We start from the raw sequence: 27,840 nt of genomic DNA, 5'->3' as shown, positions 1-27,840 counted from the left end.
ATATTGACGTATGAAGGAGGCTCCTTTTACCTTTTATATTATCCTTGAAATGCAAAATATCCAAAAACCTCTTATATACGTCGACGCGCAATTAAAAAGGAACATACCTGTCAAATTTCATGAAAATCAATTACCGCGTTTCGCCGTAAATGCGCAACATATAAATATATAAACATTTAAACATTCAAACATTTAAGCATTAAGAGAAATGCCAAACCGTCGACTTGAGTCTTAGACCTTACTTCGCTCGGTCAACAAACTCTACCGAAGTTTTCTATCCGATGCTGACGTCACGATTGGGCGATATGGCAGTAGATTTTGGCTTCATCGACTTTCAGTATGAATATACAATGGGCCGTGTCTATTCTATAACTGGTCCAAGCATGCAAGCACAGAAAGAAACACTGAGAATTGATATTCTTCTCTCTTCTGCGATGCAAGTCCCAACGTGTTTCAATTGCCTTTTCCACACTCTTTTGTTTCTCGGCTCATGCATGATCTGAGGTGCACTTGCTCCCATACACCATACACGCATCTGATGTGATCATACCCTTGTGATATGATCATAAATAATAAGGATATGATCATAACACTCTACATAATATCATAACACAGGTATGATCATAAACACCCCGATCATTTTTGGGACAAGAAAATCACCACCCTCACACCTGTACGGTGAGCACATGCGCAGTAGATCGCTTGAGAAAGTTGTGAACTCAGCGATTCTGCGCTGAAGTGGTCCGAGCTGTGAGCTGACGCGAGATGAAATCAGCGGCTGATGGACCAGTCAGTCTGCGTCGGTTGGTCTCTCGCGTCACACGCATCAGGTGGCTACTCAACGCTACGTACAAACGTCAACAGAATACGTCTTCGCTTGGTGAGTAACAGATTTTTGAATAATTGTAATGGTTACAAGTTGAATGTATCATGTGAATAAAACTATGAAATAGTAGCTGAAAAATCAATAGCTGATTGTCAACTGATTTAGTGGTTAACCTTCCGGTGGTAGCGCCCTACTCAATCAAACGAGCAGTCGCGTGTTGTATTTTGTACAACATCCAATTTTCCAAGTGTTATGTACTCTGTTTACTGTCAAAACATATTAATTAATTGTGTAATTACTTTTTCCATCTTTTTGGAGCATTTTACGCCTATGAACATTTGGATGATTACCATTTCATAGCCTAATAAGGTACATCAAGCAAAGCCATCAATTCTGTGTTATTGGTTCGTTCACAGTCCCCGTATACAGTCTTTCCCTATCTTATGCACTGTGGCGACTAAATGGCACCTAAAGACTAAACCATTGCTCGGTTGATACTGCAACTCAGTGGAGCGATGGGGGGAAAGTTTTAGAATGCATAGGTGACTCATTCACTGACACCACCCCATCCAATAGTTTTGTGCAACAAAAAAAAACTGACACTGTTGTACTTTTTACAACAGCGCTACTGCTGGAAGGTTAAAGAGTTGAATGTTTCCTACGTATACAGTTAGGAAACTCATGAGTAGTTATTGCAATTATATTGCAGTTTTTGTAAACAGGGTGATTCATAATTATGGTAAAATATTTTAATACGTGATAGTAGAGGTAAAAATAAGAAAAAAGTTCATTTAAACATATATCCATAAACGCTTCATTAGCGAGCTATACAGGGTAAAGGATTTCGCCCGGAATTCAGTTCCTCTGGTGAAATACACCGATGCTGAATTGTTTGGTGACTAGTTTTTGAAAAACTTATGGTGGATTCATATGGAAAAATACCTGAAAAATTGAATAAAACTAGTCTGGAAGCTGTAGTGTGAGTAGTTTTTGAGAAAAAAGTTGAAATATGCAAAAAATATAAGTAGAAAAACATAGACTTCTACGTTTTATGCCCAATAACTTTCTTTAATAACCAGTAAACAAATAATTTTTCGCACTAAAAATTGTAGAGAATTTTATTCTGAAAAGAATTATGTAAGCAAATTTTTATTGTGTAATGTACTACATAAGAATACATTTTATTCAACTTTTATTTGAATTTTGTTTACACAGCTTACATAATTCTTTTCAGAATTAAATTCTCTACAATTTTTATTGCGAAAAATTATTTGTTTACTGGTTATTAAAGAAAGTTATTGGGCATAAAACGTAGAAGTCTATGTTTTTCTACTTATATTTTTTGCATATTTCAACTTTTTTCTCAAAAACTACTCACACTACAGCTTCCAGACTAGTTTTATTCAATTTTTCAAATATTTTCCCATATGAGTCCACCATAAGTTTTTCAAAAACTAGTCCCCAAACAATTCAGCATCGGTGTATTTCACCAGAGGAACTGAATTCCGGGCGAAATCTTCCACTCTGTATAGCTCGCTAATGAACCGTTTATGGATATATGTTTATATGAACTTTTTTTCTTATTTTCACCTCTACTATCACGTATTAAAATATTTTATCATAATCATGAATCACCCTGTATATTGAATTATAGTGAGGTCCACGTTATGACAGTCGAGGAAGATAAGAGAACAGAGTTGCCGATTTTCTGTCTTGCCAATACCTTCAATAGAATATATCTGATACCGTTATATCTGATGTAAGAGCTAGACAATGATAGCGCTATCTGCTTTGTCGAAAGATACACTAATGTCGAAGGATAGCAACACCAATGTTAATCAAATGCTGCAATTATAACGTGGACCTCACTATAGAACAAGAACAACCACAATATAATACAGTATCAATATAATACAAATATGATACAGTATCAATACACATGATACAGTATCAAATCAATATGATACAGTATCATATTGGTAACTAGAGTTACCACCAAGGTAACTAGAGTCTGTTCACTTGTGCAACTATTTACTTGGTTGTAGAGGTCAAGAATTAGTGTGGGAGGTGCAATGACCTCAGCAGGCAGGGTCAGGTTGTGTGCGTGACAATTCTGTTTTTATTCTATTTCTCTGTTCAGACTTCGGATGCAAGTGCGATTGCTTGGAAAAACGGTCTCTGCCTCTTCCACTTGTATGCGGGTGACACATACCTCCTAATTCTCTTTCTTCTTCTTCTTCTTCTTCTTCTTCTTTTTTTTTTCTCCTTCTCCTCCTCCTTCTCTCCTTTTCACTCCATCTCCTCTATCTCCTCCTCCTTCTCCTCCTTATCATCCTTCTCCTTCTTCTCCAAAATAAGGATAGGAAGATGATACGAATATCTTCTGTCTTCTTTGGTTACACAGTCACGGAAGGTGAAGCTAGCGACGCACCGAACTAGAAAACCAGTTCATTTTTAACAAAAAATTAAAACAAAATGCATTTATTTTTCTCTCAAAAAGGCCAGTACATACTTATCAGCTCTACCCAACTTTATATGCAGTACTTGGACTTGGAGTGCTTTTAAGCTTATCACAATAATTTTTATATTGGTCTCCAGCCACTGAAGTCTGCCCTAACAAAGCTTGTTCTCAGAATAGAGAGAGAGAGAGAGAGAAAGAGAGAGAGAGAGAGGGGGGAGAGAGAGGAATAAAAATAAATAAAAAATGACTAAGTAATGATAATGTCCATAAAATGTTGTCGCCACTTCAAATGCACCTTGTAGACATCAAAGGTTGTAATCTTCTACTTCTTCTTCTTCTTCTTCTTCGTCATCTTTTTCTTCTTCTTCCTTTTCTTCTTCTTCTTCTTCTTCTTCTTCTTCTTCTCCTTCTCCTTCTCCTCCTCCTTCTCATCCTCCTTCTCCTCAATCATCTTTTTCTACTTCTCTCTAACAGCTACATTCTTGTCTGGCCCGTGAACCCACCGGTAGGTATGTTTTTACAGTTGACAAATTGACTGTCAACTTTTTTTATATTTGGAAGCTGAACTGAGCAGGTCAGGTCGTTGAATATATTGATTTTATCAGACTTTTTTTAAGTATATTTTTCTCTGCACTTCCAGTTCTGGAACGATCGTTATTTATTTTAAATTCTGAACTCGATTTGGTGAGCCGATGTTGGATTAATCGATTTACCGGCTGGGTGGTACCCTGTGTTAAGGTTTGTCTCATCGATTATAATATTTATTGAGTTATATTTCCTATTTTTTAGACTTTTATATTCAATATAATAATGTCGAGCGGTATAGAATTAATAGAATAATCTACAGAAAACTAACCCTAGAACAGACACCATAAAATAATAATTAATAATGTCGATGTTGAGTGGGAGAGAGGATTTGAAAGTCCTAACTCCGCCTAATAAAGAATTTTAGGTATTTTGGTATCACTTGTCAAGTGACTTCAAAGATAAAAAAATCTTCACTTCTTGTTTTAATTATCATTTTGCTGAAGATGATGCCTTCATTAGCACCTGGCTTGTACGTGCGTAATGTGATGATGATGATGATGATAATGGAGGAGGAAGAGGAGGAGAAGAAGGAGAAGGAAGAGGAGGAGGAGGAGGATGAGGAGGAGGAGGAGGAGGAGGATGAGGAGGAGGAGGGGAGGAGGAGGAGGAGGATGAGGAGGAGGAGGAGGATGAGGAGGAGAAGGAGGAGGAGGAAGAAGAAGAAGAAGAAGAAGAAGAAGAAGAAGAAGAAGAAGAAGAAGAAGAAGAAGAACAAAAACGGAGAAGAAGAAGAGGAAAAAGAAGAAGAAGAAGAAGAAGAACAAAAACGGAGAAGAAGAAGAAGAAGAAGAAGAAAAAGGAGAAGAAATGAAAGCAAGTGGATAAGAAGATGTAGGTGATGTATTTTTTTATTCTATTTATTTGAATATTACAATAGTGCGATAGTATCCCTCTAGCTGTAAGCTATTTCAGGGATATATGAAAATAATCCTTTCCGCCACACTGCACAGAAAGCAGCTGTTCTGTTCCCTAGGTAGATCTTAATAGTATATTTCGCACCTAGAGCAGAAAATGAGATTTTTCCAGTTCGAAATCGGAAAAATGAGAGCTGGAAAAATCTCATTTTCTGCTCTTGGTGCGAAATATACTATTAAGATCTACCTAGGGAACAGAACAGCTGCTTTCTGTGCAGTGTGGCGAAAAAATTTCTGCTCGCTGGTGAGAGTTGCATAAAAAAGCATTGTTTGTAGTGTGGCGAAAATTCATTTTTCCTCCACCTACTGTCAAAAGTACTTACTTTACTCCCTGAAACATGATACTAAAGTGTCACTTTTTCGCTCTCGGTACTAAAAAACAGAAGAACTCCCTAGGGAGTAAAAGTGACTCCATTTAAATAACATGGGAAGCATCTCTATTTTAAAAACGTACATTTGGAATAGGTCAGAAGGTCTAAGCTCAGATGAGGAAGCATATAGAGTAGTCATTAAACTAACTAAATTCAATACCTCAACCAGACATTTGATCGATATATAAAATTTATGTTTGTATGCTGAAATTATTATTACAAACTTCATATCACTATACTTAAAAAAAATGTATATTTTTTTCTTTTATTCCATGTTATTCAAAATATCAGCCAACGAATATTACTTATTAACTAATCAAATTTGAAACGGGAACTTCATCATAGCTGTAGTTTTGGCTGTCATTGTTGTTACAACTTTAGCCGACAGATAGTGCTGTCGGAGGAGAACTGTGATTACAAGCCAGCTGTTTCTGTTTACTTTTTAGATTATGTTGTAACACATTGTTTGGTCACATACGTTTTTAAAAATTATTTTATTAGCAGTTTTTATAAAAATGTAGGTGGAGGAAAAATGTTGTGTATATCACGAGTGAAAAATGTTTTTTCTCCCTCAGGAAAATTGTTCAAACTTTTCCCTCAGGGAGAAAAAACAGCACTTTTCACTCTAGATATACAAATAACTAGTGTAGAGGATTTCGTCAAGTGGAGGTACGTTATAGAGAGGTTCGACTGTACAATAAAACAATCAATAACAATAGTTCTATTTCTCAATCAACCTGATTATATTTCTTCTAATTTTTTGGAACTGATTGTTCTGTTTGCGAAACATTAGAAGAAAATGGAAGGAAGAGAAAGAATTTGACGGTGAAGTGGAAAAAAGGGTGAAAAAGGAAGCCGGTTGATGTTGGAAAATAAGATTTGCGTAGACAATTTCCTTGTTGACGGCGACTACCGCTTATGTAAATGCGTGCCTGTTTATTTGCCAGAAGAGTACGAGAGAGAGAGGATGATAGAGGATATGTAGAGAAAGACGAAGAAGGAAAGGCAATAGGGGTCTAGAGACAGACAGTAGAAACAGTAGAGAGGGTAAGTGGTAATAGAGGTCTAGTGATAGAGGTAGACTAAGAAGGAGGAAGAGTGAGTGAGAGAGTTATAAGGAGGATGTGTAGAGGAAGACGAAGAAGGAAAGTGAATAGGGCTCTGGAGAGAGACAGTAGAAACAGTGGAGAGGGTAAGTGGTAATAGAGGTATAGTGATAGAGGGAGACTGTGAGAAGGAGAAAGAGTGAGTGAGAGAGTTATAAGGAGGATGTGTAGAGGAAGACGAAGAAGGAAAGGGAAGGGAATAGGGATCTGGAAAGAGACAGTAGAAACAGTGGAGAGGGTAAGTGGTAATAGAGGTATAGTGATAGAGGGAGACTGTGAGAAGGAGAAAGAGCGAGTGAGAGAGAGCTATAAGGAGGATGTGTAGAGGAAGACGAAGAAGGAAAGGGATTAGGGGTCTGGAGAGAGACAGTAGAAACAGTGGAGAGGGTAAGTGTTATAGTGATAGAGGGAGACTGTGAGAAGGAGAAAGATTGAGTGAGAGAGAGTTATAAGGAGGATGTGTAGAGGAAGACGAAGAAGAAAGAAGTAATGGAGAAGTATGGAGAGAGAGAGGATGAGTGATAGAGAAGATACGTAAAGTAAAGTGGTAGGCTGTATACACGCAAATTTGTCATTTCCCCTGATGCTATTTTGTGTGTGTCCCGGGGGGGGGGGGGGGGGGCTGTGATTGAAGGCTTTGGATGGGGGGACGGGGTTAAAAAGGGGGTGTGCCCCCAAACAAATCCTAAATGGGGCTGCAGACCAGAATGGGGAGTCTCTTTCCCATCTTGTTGACAAGTTGAAAATACTACTTTTTTCTTCCTAATCTATGTTCTTCTTTTTCTGCTACTTCTCCTTTACTTCTTCTCCCCTTCTTCTTTTTCTCTTTCTTCTTCTCTTTCTTCTTCTTCTCCGTCTTCTTCTTCTTCTTCTTCTTCTTCTTCTACTTCTTCTTATTTTCTTTTTTAATACCTCTAGCTTTTCTCCCATACTCCTTTCCCTTCTTCTTTTTTATCGTCTTCCTCCTCTCCATTTCTTCTTCTTCCTCATTTCTTGTTATTTATTCTCTTCCTATTTTCCCACCCCTTCATCTTCTTCTATTTAACTATCAACATATTTTCCTCAATCTCTTTCATCTTCTCTTCTTCTTTCTTCTTCTTGAGGGTTGAGTGTAAGAGAGGGCCGGCTGCGCCCCAACTCCGCCCTCCTAGGTAAAAATTAAAGGCAGCTATTCTATTCTATTATATTCTCTCCTTCATATCCTTCAAACTTCATCCATATCCATATCCATATCCGTAGACTGTCAGAATATTCCAGAATTAATCATCAATGAGAACAGAGCTTCCTTTTCAACAGAGCTGGCAGTTTACAGTGAATAATGTTACTATAGAGCAATGTGCATCAGTTCAGCAGTAGGCCTACATATTATTCAAATAAGCGGAGTGCCTCCCTTTACAAATGGATTGCTTTCATCACGTACTAAACATGCAGGCAGATTATTATTAATTGAAAGCGACTCCAGTGAGGTCCACGTTATAATGGCAGTGGAGAAAGATAGGAGAACAACGTTGTCGATTCTCTGCCTTGCCACTGTCTTCAATAGAGGAAAGCTGATACCGGTATATTTATCTATTTTCGATACAATATTACAAATCATAAGAATATGATCGGGATAGAACAACAGGCATTGCCCAAAACTATTCTGTTCCCAAATTTTGATAAATAATAAAATGTCCGAAAAAAGATGTAATATCAACTGTTCATTCTTGTTTAAAAAATCAGTTAGATTTTATTCATCAAAGAAATATATTTTGTCATAGTCATTCAATCTCAGCTGCTCTCCATTCATGAAATCAAGCCGGTAAACAGCTGATTGTAGCACAAATATGATTCTATTACAGCATACTATACTGTAATAGAATCATATGTTTTCTTTACAGTCGAGTATGTTTCCTAGTTCCGAAATAGGAACAGCAAAACTGGTGCAGAAACCGCCTTTCAGCGCTCCAGGTGGAAGTTTTGAAAACTTCAATCAAGAGATTCCTGATTCGGAATTTGTAAACTAGATTATGCTTATAGAATGCATGTAGTAACGTCAGCACAAGCAGGTAATGTTTTTTATTTCTTAATTATTCTTCTTTATATTATTATGACGAAAAATAGTGTACGTTACTTGGACATGAATGTATTTAGCAGTGCTCGAATGAAATTCCAGTCTCGGCTGACGCCTCGACTAGAAACATCATTCTCGCCTGCAGAAGGCCCCTTCCCATCCTTGTTATGTAAGATACTATTGCCAATGATTGAATAATACATTTTCATAATTGAGATACAATACTTTGTTAATTAATTATGTTTCTACATCGTTAAAAACCGATCTGGCAACGTTGTAAAGCTAGAAAAGGATAGCATTTTCTGCTTTGTCGAATGATAGACAAAAGGTAGCAACACCAATGTTCATCAAATATTGCAATTATAACGTGGACTTCACTGTAGTTCTGTGAGCCGATTAAAAGCAGATGAGAGTTTTGTTTGAAATAATCAGTTAAATTTTATTCGTCAAGGAAATAAATCCTTCAACAATTAAATTGGGTATTCATGTATTAAGAGCGTAATGCGCGATTTTATCGCTCGCGCAAGACAGTTATCACGCGACGCGAAGCGTCGCGTGATAATTTTGCAAGAGCGATAAAGAAGCATCACGCGCGAATTGCATACAACATTTTTCCTACAACTGCCCAAACCTGCTAAATTACTTATATCTGGCGGAGTTAATGATAATTCGCCTTCACTGATATCCATCATGGCTGCAAAGTGCAGAGCTGGTACAATTACCGACTTTTTAGATTAAGATCTGACCTACTTTTGGCGAGCTGCTTATCATCAGCTGATTAGCGAGCGTGAAGAAACTCTTCTGCGCTTGCGCGAATAACGAGCGAGCGTAAAGAAAATCTACTACGCATGCGCAGATGGTTAGCAAGCGAATAAGTAGATTCTTCACAGAAATAAGCTGTTTTACGAGGAGAATATTGAGTATGTAGATTTTTTTACGCTAAGTTGAAGAAAAAATACATTTTCATAGTAAATTGAGAGTCAATACTTTGTTGATTAATTATGTTCCTACATCGTTAAAAACCGATCCGGCAACGGTGTAAAGCAAGAAAAGGATAGCATTATCTGCTTTGTCGAATGATAGACAAGGATAGCATCACCAATGTTAATCAAATACTGCCATTATAACGTGGACTTCACTATAAACATGTAACAAATACGTACGGATACGTACAGATATGTACAATGCAGTACAGTACCTACTCTGGTGTAATGAATTATGGGATTGGTCTGTATGTAAGGGTTGAATTCCCCGTTTATTGGGTGTTGTATTGTTTTAATAGACAATTGTTTTGGGGTGGTGGTTGGGGGTTAATCATCTGTGTAATAGTTATTAGCATATATGCATACACAAACACTCACCCCCTCACACATACTCTGACATGCTCTCACATTTAATCTCTCTCACTATCATTATCTCTCTCTGTCTCTCTCAGGCTATCAATATCTCTCACTCTCTCTCAATCAAGAATCTCGCTTTGTCATCTCTCTCACATGCTCTCTCTTACTCTCTCACACTCTCTCTCTCTTTCACACACACTATTTCTGTTTCTCTCTCAGTCTCTCTACCCGGTCGTGTGTTAGTGGGGAGGATATTTTATATCCTTCTTAGAGAATCGACAATTATTTGTTGAAACACTGCTGATTTATGAAGCTACATCACATTATTATATCATCGTTATTTTAATCTTTATTCTCATTGACTAATTGTATAAAAATATTATTGAAATTCAATTCAATCTAATATAAACTTTGTAAAATTCGTTGAATAATTAGCATTACCGTCAATTAATGTAAATTAGGGTATAAGCCAGTAAATATTGTAACATACATAAAAGAAAAAAATCTAATCCAATCTCTTACCCTCTCGCTCTCTTCTTCTTCTTCTTCTTTCACTTCATAATCTTTTTCCTCTTCTTCTTCTCCTTCTTCTTCTCCTTCTTCTTCTTCTTCTCCTCTCTGCTTCCTTCTTCTTCTTCTCTTCTTCTTCTCTTCTTCTTCTTCTTCTTCTTCTTCTTCTTCTTCTTCTTCCTTCTTCTTCTTCTTCTCTTCTTCTTCTTCTCTTCTTTCTTCTTCTTCTTCTTATTCTTCGTCTTCTTCTTCTCTTCTTCTTCTTCTTCTTCTTCTTCTTCTTCTTCTTCTTCTTCTTCTTCTTCTTCTTCTTCTTCTTCTTCTTCTTCTTCCTTCTTAATCTTCTTCTTATCTTCTTCTCTTTTTCTTCTTCTTCTTCTTCTTCTTCATCTTCTTCTTCTTCTTCTTCTTCTTCTTTTTCTTCTTCTTCTTCTTCTTCTTCTTCATCTTCATTTTCGTTATTTTGAACAAGAATGAACAGTTAATATTACATCAGCTATACCAGTATCAGCATTTCTCTCTAGAAGGCAGGGAATCGGCAACACTGTTATCAATCGTTCTGCTCTGCCATTATTATTAACTTGATTGAGTTATCAGTTAATAATAATTATTTGTCATCTTGTGGGACTGGACTTCCAGAATTATAACGCGAGCCTCACTGAGGTTACCTATTCTGAATGAGCTAACAAAAACTACGTGCATGAGGAAATCTAATCTGTCTCTCTTAGTGCCGGTTGCACAAAAGTCGGTTAAATTTAAACCGTGACAAATCCCACGAGAACCAATCAGAGAAGCTGTCTTATCAGGAAGGCGTTCTCTGATTAGTTCTCGTGAGATCAATCACGTTTAAAATTTAACCGGCTTTTGTGCAACCGGGCCTTACACTCTAACACACACTCTCTCTCCTCTATTTTTCCACGTTTCTCTCACACTCTTTCTCTATTTCTCTCTATCACACTCACTGTCTCCATCAGCTCACATCTATTCCTGTCCATGAACTAATTGATAAACAAGGGATATTGATGTTATTGTGGGGTGTTAGTGACAATACACCCTATGAGAGGTTGCGGGTGGGAGGGGTGAGATGTTATAATAGCGGGGTCGATAAACAATATCCGATTGTTTAGGTAATCATTTGGGGGTTGATGGGCAATGGGGAATCAGCATATATATATGTACTATTGGTATAGGCTATATATATCATGTATGGGAGAGTGGTAAGCTGATAAATTGATATGGTGTGAATAATCTAATATAGTAAATACTGTCAAAATAAAAATGATTTTAGGATGAAACCGTACAGGAGATAATATTTTCTGAAACTATATCTGATATAATTTGGTATTGTAACTTCTTATCAAAATTTTTGGAGAGAAATAGTACAGGCTCAGCCTAGTTCTCCTTCAATGTCATAATTATTATATTATGATTGTAGTATTTTGTACAATAAATGAATAAATAAACAAATTTTTAGACAAAAATAATAAATTTGTCTATAGCAGCGTGCAAACGAACATGTGCCACGAACACATGCATTTCATTTTTCAGTTTAAAGATGCACAAGGTAACAGGATAATATGCCCAATAAACAATTTCTGACAATACACAACACACTCTACCATCTACACAATACTTCTTGATACAATAAACTATTCTCAGACAAACAGAAATTTATTTTCACAATCAATGTGATCATCTTGAATATCTTATCCTATACTATTATACGAGCAATTTCTGTTGAGATGTTTTTATGCTTTTTATTTTAATATATATATATATATATATATATATATATATATAATATATATATATATATATATATCTGTATGTGACCGGATTTCGAAAACGGCTCTAACGATTCTCACGAAATCTGGAACAAAGTAGGTTTATGATATGAAAATTCGATTGCACTAGGTCTCAACTCTGAGATAACTCGCTGAAGGACATTGAAAGGATAAATAAGTCCTTGGTAAAACAGCAGGAAATTTTTTTGTCAGTAATGGAAGTGAGTGGAACGAGTGCATGTGTGGGATCATTCAGCTGATCTCACGAGATGAAAAATTCAGCAAGAAAAACTAATTCTCGTTTATTTCTCTTTTTTTTTAGAGAACATGTTCACTTCAGAAAGTCAAAAATAGTAACTAGATGCTGTTAGAGTAGAATAGTACATGGTATATTAACAAATTTGTAGCAAACATGGCATATCATTCTAAATCGAAATCATAGTATATCTATTTGTAATTGATGATGTGTTTGTTTTTTGAAGTATGGATAAATTGCTATTTTGATGAGTGATAGTAGCTTAACCTAGATTTTGATTTGGACTGTAGTATAAATTTGAAAAGGGACAGTTTTGGGCATGCTGTAAGCCTGTTGTGTCTTCTCATATAACTGTTAAAATAATTGTACGACTGAGAAAATGAATAAATAAATATGATCTATGAATTCAATCCTTCGTTACAAATTTTCTATGATTTTACACTCCAGAGCAAATCTCTGTCCCCCGATATTGTGAACCTAATCAAAAGCAATTCATGTCAAAAGCTATGAGATATACTTTTTTGGTCGATTCAACTAAATTGAACGAGCGTAGCGTATTCTTACTTATGACTTGAGGTTGAAGTCATTGTCCTTTTCTGGGTATGTTTGATTGTATGTTCGACGTTAACATTCGATTGCTGTCATCAATCAACTCGAAATTTTCAACACATACTCTTTGAACCATTATACTGATAGAGTTCGTTGGCCAACGAAATTGACTCACTCCTTTGTCCTTCTTTATAAGAATGATGTAAATTACAATAATATAACTAGAACTATTTCTTTGCTTCCAATAGAAAATCTGACAGAATATCAAGCGGCGGTATTTGGAGCGAGTTCTCCAGCTCAGGGTGCCCATTATAAGTTTTTATGAAATGAATTGAGACTTGGATAAATTGTCACTGTAGCCAAATTGTGGGATTTTGCAATATTTTAATGCAAACCCATATGACAGGATGCATCATATTCAATAACTACCTCCGTGAACAAAGCCATAGTGCATTCAGATGACGTCAGCACAGGTAGGGCTCCTACATCAATAAAAACACTAGCTGATATAGATCAGCTAAAATCAACGAATTTTGTTTGGTGTAGAAGCCCTACCTGTGCTGACGTCACAAGAATGCACTGAGGGTTCTTTTACGGAGGTAGTGATTCAATTCAAAAACACAGTCGATGTACAGTGTTGTCAATTCGGCAACATCCGTTCATAAGAGCTTGCATGAATTTCGCACAATTTATTTATTTATTTATTTATTTATTCAAGGTGATACACATACTATAATTAGGAAAGAAAAAACAGGCAATTGCCCAAAACTTCTTCAGTTCCTGGATTTTCACATATTAAAAATAGTCCAAACAATATTTTGGCAACATTGCCAATATTTTGTCCAAGTGTCAACTCACTCAATACAGACTATAGTGTTCATGAAAATGTTATATCTGGTAAAAGCTTAACCCTGTAGAATATGTGGAACCCTTATTTGTTCAAATCTGCAGCAAAATATAATTAATATTGATGTAGAGTATTAGGACTCATGTATGAAACCAACTGTGGTGAACATTGGACATTGATCATAAACTTCTCGAAACTGGATCGATTGTTCAAGAAGAAGAAGAAGAAGAAGAAAAGAAGAAGAAAAGAAGAGAAGAAGAAGAAGAAGAAAAGAAGAAGAAGAAAAGAAGAAGAGAGAAGAAGAAGAGAAGAAGAAGAATAAGAAGAATAAGAAGAAGAAGAGAAGAAGAAGAAGAAGAAGAAGAAGAGAAGAAGAAGAAATATAGATGAAGAAGAAGAGGAGATGGAGAAAAGAAAAAGGAGAAAAAGCATGATGGAGAAGAAGAAGAGGAGGAGGAGAGGAGAAAGAGAAAGAAGAAGAAGAAGAAGAAGAAGAAGAAGAAGAAGAAGAAGAAGAAGAAGAAGAAGATGAAGAAGAAGGATATGGAGAAAAAAAAAGAAGATGGAGAGAAAGAAGAAGATGGAGAAAGAGATGATGGAGAAGAAGAAGAGGAAGAAGAAGAGGAGGATGGAGAGAAGGAGAAGAAGAAAAAGAAGAAAAACAAGAAGAAGAAGAAGGACAGAATAATAGTAACTGAGAATAGACTATCCAACTCGTGTTGACATGATGAGCAAGCAAACAGTAGGTCTCCTCTCCCACTCACACACACACACTCACTCTCTCTCCGTTGTTTTGCAAATCTAATTTTGCGAAATTTGATAGATGAAGTGCCTCTTGCCAACTGCCTCTCTACTTATTAATGTGCTGCTCGAAATATTCCAAATATAACCGGCTTTAACAAACATGTAACACCTGAGCTCTGTATTGTGTTCACTCTAATAATCCATACAGTGAGGTCCACGTTATAATGGCACTATTTGATTAACAATGGTGTTGCTATCCTTGTCTATCATTCGACAAAGCAGATAGCACTATCCTTTCCCAGCTCCACAACATTGCCAGATCGTTTTTCAACAATGTAGATATGATGAATTGAAAATATGTTTAATCTCAATTATGAGAATTCATTAATGAATATCTGAAGAAATAGCTATTTATGTATTAAGAGCGTAATGCGCGACTTTATCGCTCGCGCAAAAGAGTTATCACGCGACGCGAAGCGGAGCGTGATAATTTTGCAAGAGCGATAAAGAAGCATTACGCGCGAATTGCATACAACATTTTTTCTACAACTGCACAAATCACTGATATCTGGCGGAGTTTATAATAATTCGTCTACACTGATAACCATCATGGCTGTAGAATCGGTACAATTACCGACTTTTTAGGTTAAGATCTGACCGATAGTGGTTTGTCTTTTGGCGAGCTGCTTATCATCAGCTGATTAGCGAGCGTAAAGAAACTCTTCTGCGCATGCGCGAATGATTAGTGAGCTTAAAGAAAATCTACTGCGCATGTGCAGATGGTTAGCGAGCGAAAAAGTGGATTCTCCTCAGAAATAAGCTGTTTTACGAAGAGAATTGAGTATGTAAATTCTTTCTTTACGCGCAGTTGTAGAAAAAATATTTTTTCTTGGCCAATGAAAGATAATTGATCATTTTAAACAAGAATGAATAGTTAATATTACATCAGATATGCCGGTACCAGCTATCCGTTATAGAAGGCAGTGACAAGGCAGAGAATCGACACCCATTTTTCTCCACTACCATCATAATGTGTACTCCACTATAGAGTGAGAACAAAATTGAAGAAGTCAATAAGATTCTCGTAATATTGCAATGGAGAGAATAGTGAGGTCCACGTTATAATGGCAGTGGAGAAAGATAGCAGAACAACGTTGCCGATCCTCTGTCCTGTCAATGCCTTCTATAGACGGTAGATGATACATTGAGTCTATTGATTGTTCATCCTCGTTTAAAATAATCAATTATATTTTATTGAGCAAGAAACTATATTCTCCAAAAATCTCATGATGAATTTCCATAATTAAAATGAAATATTTCGTGAATTAATTAATTATTCTACATTGTTGAAAGCCTGATCTGGCAGCAGAACAAAGCGAGAGAGAGATAGCGCTATCCGCTTTGTTGAATGAAAGACAAGGATAGCAATACCATTGCTAATCAAACACTGCCATTATAACGTGGACTTCACTCTAGTAATGGACGATATTGTAGAAGAAGAGCAGGGGAAAAAATAGGATGAATCGAAGATAAATAAAAAAAATGTTGGTTACCATATTTGAAACAAAAAAAATACCAATATTTTGATGACAACGATTGGACAAATGTGATGATGTAGATGCTAATGTAACGATGAATATGATTAACATAAATGTGAACAATAATGGTCATGATAATAATAATAATAATAATAATAATGATAATGATGATAATGCTCTCGATGATGATGACTCTAGAAATAATGATAATGATCATGGTAATGATGACGACAATGGTCATGATAATATTGCTCTGTGGAATGGACTGTAACTATACACTTCTCTACATAAGTCCACTTCCGAAACCACTGATGCTCATCTAATGCAAATGATACTCTCTCTCACTCTCTCTCACACTCACTCTCTCTCTCTCTCTCTCTCTCTGTACCTCTCATTTAAACCCTTATTCACCCTCACTCATGCTCTCTCACTCAGTCTCTCTCTCTTCCTCATCCTCACTCTCTATTTACCGCTCATCCTCTCTCTCACACACACACTGTCTCTCTCTATTTCCCACTCTCTCTCATGATCTCTCTCTTATTCTCTCTCTCTCTCTCTCTCTCCCTCCAACTCCCTTTCACTCTCTCACTACCTTGCACTCTTTCTTCCTTTTTCTCTCTCTTTCTTCCTTCTTCTCTCCCAGTCTCTCTCACTCTCTCTCACAATCACACTCTCTCTTCTATTCTCTAAGTCATTCTCTCTGTCTCTCTCTCCCGTAACTTTCTTCCACTCTTTCGCTATCTTGCACTCTTTCTTCTTTTTAGTCTTTCTTTCTAACTCTCTCTCACTCTCTCTCATGATCTCTCACTCATTCTCCATCACACTCTCTCTCTCCCTCCAACTCTCTTTCTCTCTGTCCAAATCTCCGCCAATTTATGTAGATGCATATCAATATTAGCTATTTTATCTATAGTTATTACAAATTGTTTTTTTTCACATTATATACAGCTCAATAACTATTTTCTTAATTTATATTTTGTAAATTCATCTATAATCTTGTTGTATTGTATGCTATTGTATATAGCCAGTATATATTGTAATCTACATAAATAAAGTACTCAATCAATCAATCAATCTCTTTCACTCATTCTCCATTACTATCTCTCTCTAGTAACAATTATCAATAAATATATCTATCTATCCCCTCAACACTCTTACTCACTCTCGCTCACTTGCACTCTATCTCCCTTCTCCTCTCCCTTTCTTCCTACCTCTCTCTCTCTTTCTCTCTTTCTCTCTCACACACTCACTCTCTCATAATCTCTCACTCATTCTCAACCTCTATCACTCTCTCTCCCTTCAACTCTTTATCTCTCTTTCGCTACCTTGCACTCTTTCTTTCTTTTTCTCTTCGTTTTATCCTCTCTCTTTCTCTCTCACACACTCACTCTCTATCATACTCTCTGTCATTCTCACTGTCTCTTTCTCTCCCGTCAACTCTCTTTCTCTCTCTTGCTATCTTGCACTCTTCCTTTGTTTTTTCTCTCCCTATCTCTCACTCACTCTCTCTCATGATCTCTCACTCATTCTCCATCTCCATCTCTCTATCTCCTCAACTCTCTCTCTCTTCCACTACCTTGCACTCTTTCTTCCTTTTCTCTCTCCTTCTTCCTATCTCTCTCTCAATCATTTTCTCTCACTCACTCACTCTCTCACTCTCACTCCATCTCTCTGTTACTATCTCTGTCTCTCTCTACCTCATCCCTAATTTGCATAAATAGATGCATTAGATGATATCGGCCAGGCCATTGCATGTTGGTTAATGCTTTGACAAGTGGCTGAATATATGCAAATAGGTGAGAGGTGTTATGCTAGTTCGCCCATGTTAATGCTCTATTCATCTCACTCAATGATATGCATAATGATGTACAGCATTTAATGTTCAATATAATGCATAGAACTTTATAATAATGTAGAACAGAGTTCAGAGAAGAAAGAACAGTTATTCTTTATTCATTCATACAATAAAATTAATTCAAAATACATTATCATCCGTTTTACTTGATCATTCCTACAATACGAGGAGTGGTGGCTCAATCCTCAGTTACCCAGCACATAGACTAACCCTTCTGGAGAAAAGCCCACACTATTGCGCAATAAAAATTATAAATAGACTCCCTCATAATTCTAAAGATTTTTCCAACTTTTCAGAGATGACCGGAAGGATAAGGAAAGTTCTGTTAAAATGAGCGCCATACACAGTGGATGAATGTGTGGATGTCTTGAGGAAAGAAAATTACATATCATAGAATTATTAAAAAATAAAAATGTCCTTTAAACCAACTGAAATTAATCGATTTCTTCCAGGGGGTGCTCCTAGAGGCAGTGTTTTTTCTTTGACGTCTCCTCCTTGCATTATTGTACTTTCTGTGTTTATTATTGATTGTGACGATTCAATGTTGAGAAGCTTGTCTTTTGTATGCAACTACTTGAATGAATGAAATTTGATTTGATTTGATAAGTAGACCTGCATTATCAAAATGATAGTCACATAAGATAACCTTGTGCTATTCCTCTCCCAAATTTAGATAGGGTTACACATAGTCCGAAATAGGTTGAGTCTTGTAGTTCTTATGATTCACGGCTATAACACATAATCTATAATATAATAAGGGAAGAAAGAGTTGGCTCATACACATACAGGATAGGAAAATTATGTTTGACGCATCATCACGTCTGAACTACTGGACTGATTGACTTGAAATTTTTCATATTGATTCCTAATTCACCGAGGATGGTTATAGGCCTATTTTCAATTCTTCAAGATTTCAGTAGGTCAAGTTGTTAATGAGACACTTGCGGAGCACGGGTTACCTTTTAGTCTATGATCTAATAAGGGAAGATGAATTGTACACATACAGGATAGGAAATAGTTATTTGTATATCTAGAGTGAAAAGTACGACTTTTTCTCCCTGTGGGAAAAAGTTTGAAGCCCGAGGCGAAGCCGAGGGCAACAATTTTCCTGAGGGAGAAAAAGTATTTTTCGCTCGTGATATACACAACATTTTTCCTCCATCTACATTTTTTTATAGAAACTGCAAATAAAATCATTCTAATAACTTACGTATTGGTGACAATGTTTCCTAACAACATAACCTAAAATCTAAAAACCGGTCGTCTGATTGGCACTGCCAATTGCGCTATTTATCGGCAAAAGTTGTAACAATTATATCAGCTGGGCAGCTACCAAACATGGCTGACTCCAGATTTGAATTGCAGATCAAAAATATTTGTTGGCTGGTATTTTGAATAGAATAAAATATTTTAAAAATTGTATAAATTTTTATCGTCTACTAATATTAAGAATGATTATAATATCATACAAACATATATTTCATGAGTTGATCAAATTTCTGGTTGTGTTTATTAAATTCAGTTGACTCAATGACAGACACCTCTATTATGCATTCTCATCTGAGCTTACACCTTCTAACCTATTACCATGTAAGTTTTTAAAATAGAGATGCTTCCCATGTTATTTAAATGGGGTCACTTTTCCTCCCTAGGGAGTTTTTCTGTATTTACTACCGGGAGCGAAAACGTGACACTTTAGTATTATGTTTCAGGGAGTAAAGTGAGTACTTTAGACAGTAGGTGGAGGAAAATTATGTTTGACGCATCATCATCATGTCTGAACTACTGGACTGATTGACTTGAAATTTTGCATATTGATTCCTAATTTACCGAGGATGATTATGAATAGGCTATATTGAATTCTTCAAGATTTCAGTAGGACAAGTTTTCAGTTTGTCAAGTTTTCAATTGGACCTTTGCGGAGCACCTGCTAGTTGATAATATAAAAGAATCGGTTTATACACGTACAGGATAGGAGAATTATGTTTGACGCATCATCACGTCTGAACTACTCAACTGATTGACTTGAAATCTTCAATATGGATTCTTAATTTACTGAGGATGGTTATAGGCCTATTTCAAATTCTTCAAGATTTCAATAGGTCAAGTTTTCAGTTGTCAAGTTTTCAATCCTATACTATTAAACGAGCAACTTCTGTTTATATGTTTAGATGCTCATATATGTTTGTATTTCACCGGATCTCGAAAATGGCTTCTCACGATTCTCACAAAATTCAAAGCATAGTAGGTTATAATATAAAAATTCGATTGCACTAGATCTCGCTGAAGGACATTAAGAGGATAATTTATTATTATTCATCCTTGGAAAAACAGCTGATAATAATTATTGCGTCGTCTGTTGGTGATGGAAGTGAGTGAGCGAGTTCATGTGTGTGGAACTGTGTCAAAATTAGAACTCAGCTGTTGAACTTTTGTAATCATTCAATCAGGTACTTAGTGCCGGTTGCAAAAAAACCGGGTTATTTTCAATCCTGATTAATTCCAGTAGATCCATGTTTTTGAATAATGGTCTTCTCTGATTTGGTTCACGTGATGTAAATCAGGATTAAATTGAACCGGCTTTTGTGCAACTGGGCCTTTGTGAGGGAAATTTTTGCATTCCTCTGGGAATTAATCTCAATTTAATGTGATTAGATAGAACATTTTCTCTGTATGAATGTTATTATAATTATTTATTCTCTTGTAATAAAATTGTTTATTGACCGAGGGAAGTGAGGTCTAAGATTCAAGTCGACGGTTTGGCATTTCTCTTAATGTTTTAATGTTTTAATGTTTATATGTTGCGCATTTACGGTGAAACGCGGTAATAGATTAATAGATTTTCATCAAATTTGACAGGCTTTTTTAATTGCGCGTCGACGTATAAACAAGGTTTTTGGAAATTTTGCATTTCAAGGATAATATAAGAGGAAAAAGGAGCCTCCTTTATACAGCAATATTAGAGTGAAAATCAAACTATAGAATTATTCATCATAAATCAGCTGACAAGTGATTACACAGATGTTTGGAGAAGCCACATATTGCTGTATTTTCCATAAGGTCTATAGTTTCAATCAGGTACTTGTAGATGAGAATTCTGCGTGAGGTCTACTGTTCACAGAACTACTAGTGCTTTTGTACTCCAGAGCGAAGCTCGGACCCCGATATTTAGACCTTAACGGAGCATAAGTTACCTGCTAGAATCTAAATACACTTGGTATCCTACACCCAAATCTCAACTGTGATACAAGTTACGATGCATGTTGCAATACACCCAGAAACCTCTGCGTCATGCTGCAATACATGTTGTGAAGATACATTGGGTATTCCGACCCCAGTGTCAACTGAAATACATGCGGAGAGAATACAGTGAGGTTGGCATCGCAAATACATTATCTGGTGGGAGCTTCCTGCTTTCTGATGCAGTGAGTATTCCTCTTTACACGATTTCGCTTTCATGCCTCCAGCTGTTCTATGAATAGTGGAATGGGAGAATGGATAATACTGGTCCAAAGTTGGATTAGGTTGGGGTGTTTCGATAGTAAGCTGTGACTGAGTGATTGTCGATTCGATTTTTTAAAAAAATAAACCATCAAGTAATTCGTAAACCATAAGGGTCTAATCAGAAAATTGACCTACTGAAATCTTGCAGAATTTAGAATAGGCCTATAATTATCCTCGGCAAATTAAGAATCTATAAGCAGACGTCTATTCCCTATCCCGCACCTGTACAAGCCAATGCTTCCCTTAATTATATTATAGATGATGTACAGTATAATATTGAAACAGATTCACATGGATAAACCATAAAATTTTGTATTGTAAGTTGTAGTAGCCCATAGTAACTTGTTGTATTGTAACTTGTTACACTGTAACTTGTTGTATTGTAACTTGTTACACTGTAATTTGTTGTATTGTAAGTTGTTGACTCTAACTTGTAACAGTTGACAGTTGAATCCTCTTGTATCTCAATATCTTGTAACGTGTAACGGGAGAAATCAGTCAGAAAATACACTAAAAACACTGTTTTTCAGCAATTATTTATCATGGCTTCTACTGTCGCATCGTTTAGAGAGTTCAACAATAAACACTTTATCAACGGTCAACTGCATTGGTTCGTTGAATCAACGCCTAGAATCCAGCTCAACAAATAGTATCCGCGTTTCGTTTGGAGGCAACAATGAACGGTTTATCAACGGTCAACTGCATTGGTTCGTTGAATCAACGCCTGAAATCCATCTCAACAAATATGGGAACATGTATCTGCGTTTCGTTAAGACACAGCAATGAACAGTTCATCAACGGTCAACTGTACTGGTTCGTTGAATCAACGCCTAAAATCCAGCTCAACAAATAGTATCTGCGTTTCGTTTAGAGGCAACAATAAACAGTTCACCAACGGTCAACTGTACTGGTTCGTTGAATCAACGCCTAAAATCCAGCTCAACAAATAGTATCTGCGTTTCGTTTAGAGGCAACAATAAACAGTTCACCAACGGTCAACTGTACTGGTTCGTTGAATCAACGCCTAAAATCCAGCTCAACAAAAATAGTATCTGCGTTTCGTTTAGAGACAACAATAAACAGTTTATCAACTGTCGACTGCATTGGTTCGTTGAATCAACGCCTGAAATCCTTTTCAACAAGTATGGGAACATGTATTTGCGTTTACAGTAGATCTAGGCTACCACTCAATGCACACACTTTGCCAATATTATAGCGCAGTGGTCCTTCCTGTTTAAATCATGCATTGCGGACATCTAACCAAAACCTCAAAACTTCGGCTCATTCTCTCTCTCATTGTCTCTCACACCCTCACTCATACTCTCTCTCATTCCCTCTCACACTATTTCAAATTCTTCAAGATTTCAATAGGTCAAGTTTTCAGTTGTCAAGTTTTCAATCCTATACTATTAAACGAGCAACTTCTGTTTATATGTTTAGATGCTCATATATGTTTGTATTTCACCGGATCTCGAAAATGGCTTCTCACGATTCTCACAAAATTCAAACATAGTAGGTTATAATATAAAAATTCGATTGCACTAGATCTCGCTGAAGGACATAAGAGGATAATTTATTATTATTCATCCTTGAAAAACAGCTGATAATAATTATTGCGTCGTCTGTTGGTGATGGAAGTGAGTGAGCGAGTTCATGTGTGTGGAACTGTGTCAAAATTAGAACTCAGCTGTTGAACTTTTAAAATCATTCAATCAGGTACTTAGTGCCGGTTGCAAAAAAACCGGGTTATTTTCAATCCTGATTAATTCCAGTAGATCCATGTTTTTGAATAATGGTCTTCTCTGATTTGGTTCACGTGATGTTAATCAGGATTAAATTGAACCGGCTTTTGTGCAACTGGGCCTTGTGAGGGAAATTTTTGCATTCCTCTGGGAATTAATTCAAATTTAATGTGATTAGATAGAACATTTTTTCTGTATGAATGTTATTATAATTATTTATTCTCTTGTAATAAATTGTTTATTGACCGAGGGAAGTGAGGTCTAAGATTCAATCGACGGTTTGGCATTTCTCTTAATGTTTTATGTTTATATGTTGGGCATTTACGGTGAAACGCGGTAATAGATTTTCATGAAATTTGACAGGCTTTCTTAATTGCGCGTCAACGTATAAACAAGGTTTTTGGAAATTTTGCATTTCAAGGATAATATAAAAGGAAAAAGAGCCTCCTTCATACAGCAATATTAGAGTGAAAATCAGACTATAGAATTATTCATCATAATCAGCTGACAAGTGATTACACAGATGTTTGGAGAAGCCACATATTGCTGTAATCCATAAGGTCTATAGTTTCAATCTGGTACTTGTAGATGAAATTCTGCGTGAGGTCTACTGTTCACAGAACTACTAGTGCTTTTGTACTCCAGAGCGAGCTCGGACCCGATATTTAGACCTTAACGGAGCATAAGTTACCTGCTATAATCTAAATACACTTGGTATCCTACACCCAAATCTCAACTGTTATACAAGTTACGATGCATGTTGCAATACACCCAGAAACCCCTGCGTCATGCTGCTACATGCTGTGAAGATACATTGGGTATTTCGAACTCAGTGTCAACTGAAATACATGTGGAGAGAATACAGTGAGGTTGGCATCGCAAATACATTATCTGGCGGGAGCTTCCTGCTTTCTGATGCAGTGAGTATTCCTCTTTACACGATTTCGCTTTCATGCCTCCAGCTGTTCTATGAATAGTGGAATGGGAGAATGGATAATGCTGGTCCAAAGTTGGATTAGGTTGGGTGTTTCGATAGTAAGCTGTGACTGATTCGATTTTTTTTTAAATAAACATCAAGTAATTCGTAACCATAAGGGTCTAATCAGAAAATTGACCTACTGAATCTTGCAGAATTTAGAATAGGCCTATAATTATCCTCGGCAATTAAGAATCTATAAGCAGACGTCTATTCCCTATCCCGCACCTGTACAAGCCAATGCTTCCCTTAATTATATTATAGATGATGTACAGTATAATATTGAAACAGATTCACATGGATAAACCATAAATGTTGTATTGTAAGTTGTAGTAGCCCATAGTAACTTGTTGTATTGTAACTTGTTACACTGTAACTTGTTGTATTGTGACTTGTTAAACTGTAACTTGTTGTATTGTAACTTGTTGACACTAACTTGTAACAGTTGACAGTTGGATCGTATTGTATCTCAATATAGTGTAACGTGTAACGGGAAAAATCAGTCAGAATACACTAAAAACACTGTTTTTCAGCAATTATTTATCACGGCTTCTACTGTCGCATCGTTTAGAGAGTTCAACAATAAACACTTTATCAACGGTCAACTGCATTGGTTCGTTGAATCAACGCCTAGAATCCAGCTCAACAAATAGTATCCGCGTTTCGTTTAGAGGCAACAATAAACGGTTTATCAACGGTCAACTGCATTGGTTCGTTGAATCAACGCCTGAAATCCATCTCAACAATATGGGAACATGTATCTGCGTTTCGTTAAGAGACAACAATAAACAGTTTTAACTGTCGACTGCATTGGTTCGTTGAATCAACGCCTAAAATCCAGCTTAACAAAAGTATCTGCGTTTCGTTTAGAGAAAGTTATAAACATTTCACCAACTGTACTGGTTCGTTGAATCAACGCCTAAATCCAGCTCAACAAATAGTATCTGCGTTTCGTTTAGAGGCAACAATAAACAGTTTATCAACTGTCGACTGCATTGGTTCGTTGAAACACCGCGATTTATGAATTAAATCACATTATCATATTATTCATTCAATCTTTATTCTCATGGCTTATTATTTATACTTTGTAAAATTCGTTGCATAACTAGCATTATCGTCATTTAATGTAAATTGGTGTATAAGCCAGTAAATATTTTAATATACATAAAGAAATCTAATCCAATCTAATCTAATCTCTCTCTCTCTCACTCTCTAATAAAGGCAAATAATCAATCAATCTTTCTCTCTCTCTCTAAGCTCCTTGTACTCTGTCTTTATCATTCTCTTCCTCACTCTCTCTCTTCAATTACTCTCTCTCATACCCTCTCTTTCTTTCAACCCCAATCTAATCTAATCTCTCTCTTTCTCTCTCTAATAAAGGAAAATAATCAATCAATCTTTCTCTCTCTCACTAAGCTTCTTGTACTCTGTCTTATCATTCTTCTCTCTCTCTCTCTCTTTTGGTAGAGAGTTAGTGGGGAGGATATTTTATATTCTTTCCGAAGAATGGACATTGATATGTCCAAAGCTCCGCCAATTTATGTAGATGCATAACAATATAATATCATAGTTGTTATTATTACAAATTACTTTTTTCATATCATATACAGTTCAATACTATTTTCTTAGTCTATATTATGTAATTCATCTATTATTTGCTGTATTGTAAGCTATTGTATATAAGTGTATAAGCCAGTATATATGTAATCTACATAAATAAAGTACTCAATCAATCAATCTTCAATTACTATCTCTCATACCTCTCTTCTTTCAACCCAATCTAATCTAATCTCTCTCTTTCTCTCTCTAATAAAGGCAAATAATCAATCAATCTTTCTCTCTCTCTCACAAGCTCCTTGCACTCTGTCTTTATCATTCTTTCTCCTCACTCTGTCTCTTCAATTATCTCACAGACACTCTCTCTCTTATCATCTATTTCTCTCAACTTTCTCTCTCGAAACCTCACAGTATCTCTCAAGTGGTTGCGGACAGGCTCTCAGATGTCCGTCTAGAGCAATTTACAGCCAATTTGTTGAGCGATGCATTATTCAGCCAACTGAGACAAACCAAGACCAAACCATTCTCAAAATGGCTGACGGCGAACGTGTGTCGTCTTCACGTCACGACTAGGAAATATTCTATCTACACTTCCACTAAGAAGAGAGAGAAGAAGCAGAAGAAGCAGGAGAAGGAGAAGAAGAAGAAGAAGAAGAAGAAGAAGAAGATCAGGAAGATGAAGAATTAGGAGAAGATGAAGAAGAAGAAGAGAAGATAAGAAGAAGAAGAAGAAGAAGAAGAAGAAGAAGAAGAATTAGGAAGATGAAGAAGAAGAAGAAGAAGAAGATGAAGAAAAAAGAATTAGGAAGATGATGAAGAAGAAGAAGATGAATTAGGAAGAAGAAGAAGAAGAAGAAGAAGAAGAAGAAGAAGAAGAAGAAAAAAAAAAGAAGAAGAAGAAGAAGAGGATGGAGAAGAAGATGGAGAAAAAGAAGAAGAAGAGAAAAAGAACTTGTCCGAGAAAACCTCTATACTACTAAATGCCTGTTGATGTGAATTGAATGTGAATTTCAAATATTGGAATGGGATCACTATCAAGGTCATTGATATTTGGAGAGGAAGAAGAAAAAATCTGGTGTAGCGCACTCACACAACTTTCCTTGCCGTTATGAAAATGATCACCTGACGCTAGTGTTCCCGCGCATCTCAAGTCTACTATTCAAGATTTGAGTCAGCTGGTGACAGGGCAATAACGCTGGAGACACACATGAGGTCTGCTATCTCTTCATAATGAATGATTTGATAGAATCAACAATATTTGCAATTGAATAATCACATTTTCTCAAATTTCAAGCTTATTTTCAATTTTAGGTGAAAATGTTACTGAATTAATTGTAGAGATTTTCATGCTCAATCTACTCCACTTGATTTTTTTCGTTTCAATGTATCTGAAGCCTGATAATTGAGAATCTATCTGCATTGATGGGGCGAAGCTCCTGAAATTTTTACAGATATGGGACTTGTGGCAGTTGATAGAGCTTATCGATGACTATTTAGGTATGAATTTGATCAAAATTCGTTGGAGCCGTTTTCGAGAAAATTGCAAAAAACCCTGTTTTCGACAACATTTCCACCATTTTATCCGCCATCTTGAATTGCATCATATCGAATTGTTCGTGTCGGATCCTATATTGTAAGGACCTTGAGTTCCAAGTTTCAGTCATTCCGTTAATTGGGAGATGAGATATCGTGTACACAGACGCACATACACTCATACACCACACACACACACACACACACACACACATACAGATCAATACCCAAAAACCACTTTTTTGGACCAGGGACCTTGAAACGTATAGAAATTTAGAAATTGGGGTACCTTAATTTTTCGGAAGCAATACTTTCCTTACCTATGGTAATAGGGCAAGGAAAGTAAAAAAGATTAGATTAGATTAGATTTCTTCATTCATGCAGGTTACAATAATTACTGGCTTATACACTAATTACATTAAATGACGATAATGCTAGTTATTCAAAGAATTTTACAAAGTATAAATAAGTAATCAATGAGGATAAGATTGAATGCAATTAAAATAACGATAATATAATAATGTGATGTAACTTCATAAATCGGCGGTGTTTCAACAAATTTGGTCAATTCTCTAAGAAGATATAAAATATATTCACACGACCGGGAAGAAGGAGACGAGGAGATGAAACGAATCTCATAGTTGTTTTTTTTAATAATCACGAGTAATAGATGATCAAGTTCCGGTTGCACAAAAGCCGGTTGAGTTTTAATTGTGATCTATTCCAGAAAAACAATCAAAGAAGCCGTCTTTTCAAGAAACCCATCTCTGATTGGATCTCGTGAGA

General features: G+C 36.2%; 1 protein-coding gene across 1 annotated transcript in view; it reads left to right on the top strand.

Moving 5' to 3' along the window:
• The first annotated feature begins 792 nt into the window (after nt 1-792).
• The window catches only part of LOC111046325 (superoxide dismutase [Cu-Zn], chloroplastic), a 120,079-nt gene continuing 93,031 nt past the window's right edge, over nt 793-27,840 (top strand). Inside the window, exon 1 of the mRNA XM_039436638.1 lies at nt 793-880. The gene's annotated coding sequence lies outside the window, so the exon portion shown is untranslated. The remainder of the gene's footprint in view (nt 881-27,840) is intronic.

The sequence above is a fragment of the Nilaparvata lugens genome, chromosome 10, assembly GCF_014356525.2.
Source record: "Nilaparvata lugens isolate BPH chromosome 10, ASM1435652v1, whole genome shotgun sequence".
Lineage (NCBI taxonomy): Eukaryota > Metazoa > Arthropoda > Insecta > Hemiptera > Delphacidae > Nilaparvata > Nilaparvata lugens.
Note: the sequence above shows the minus strand (reverse complement) of the source record. Positions and strands in the feature narration are given on the sequence as shown.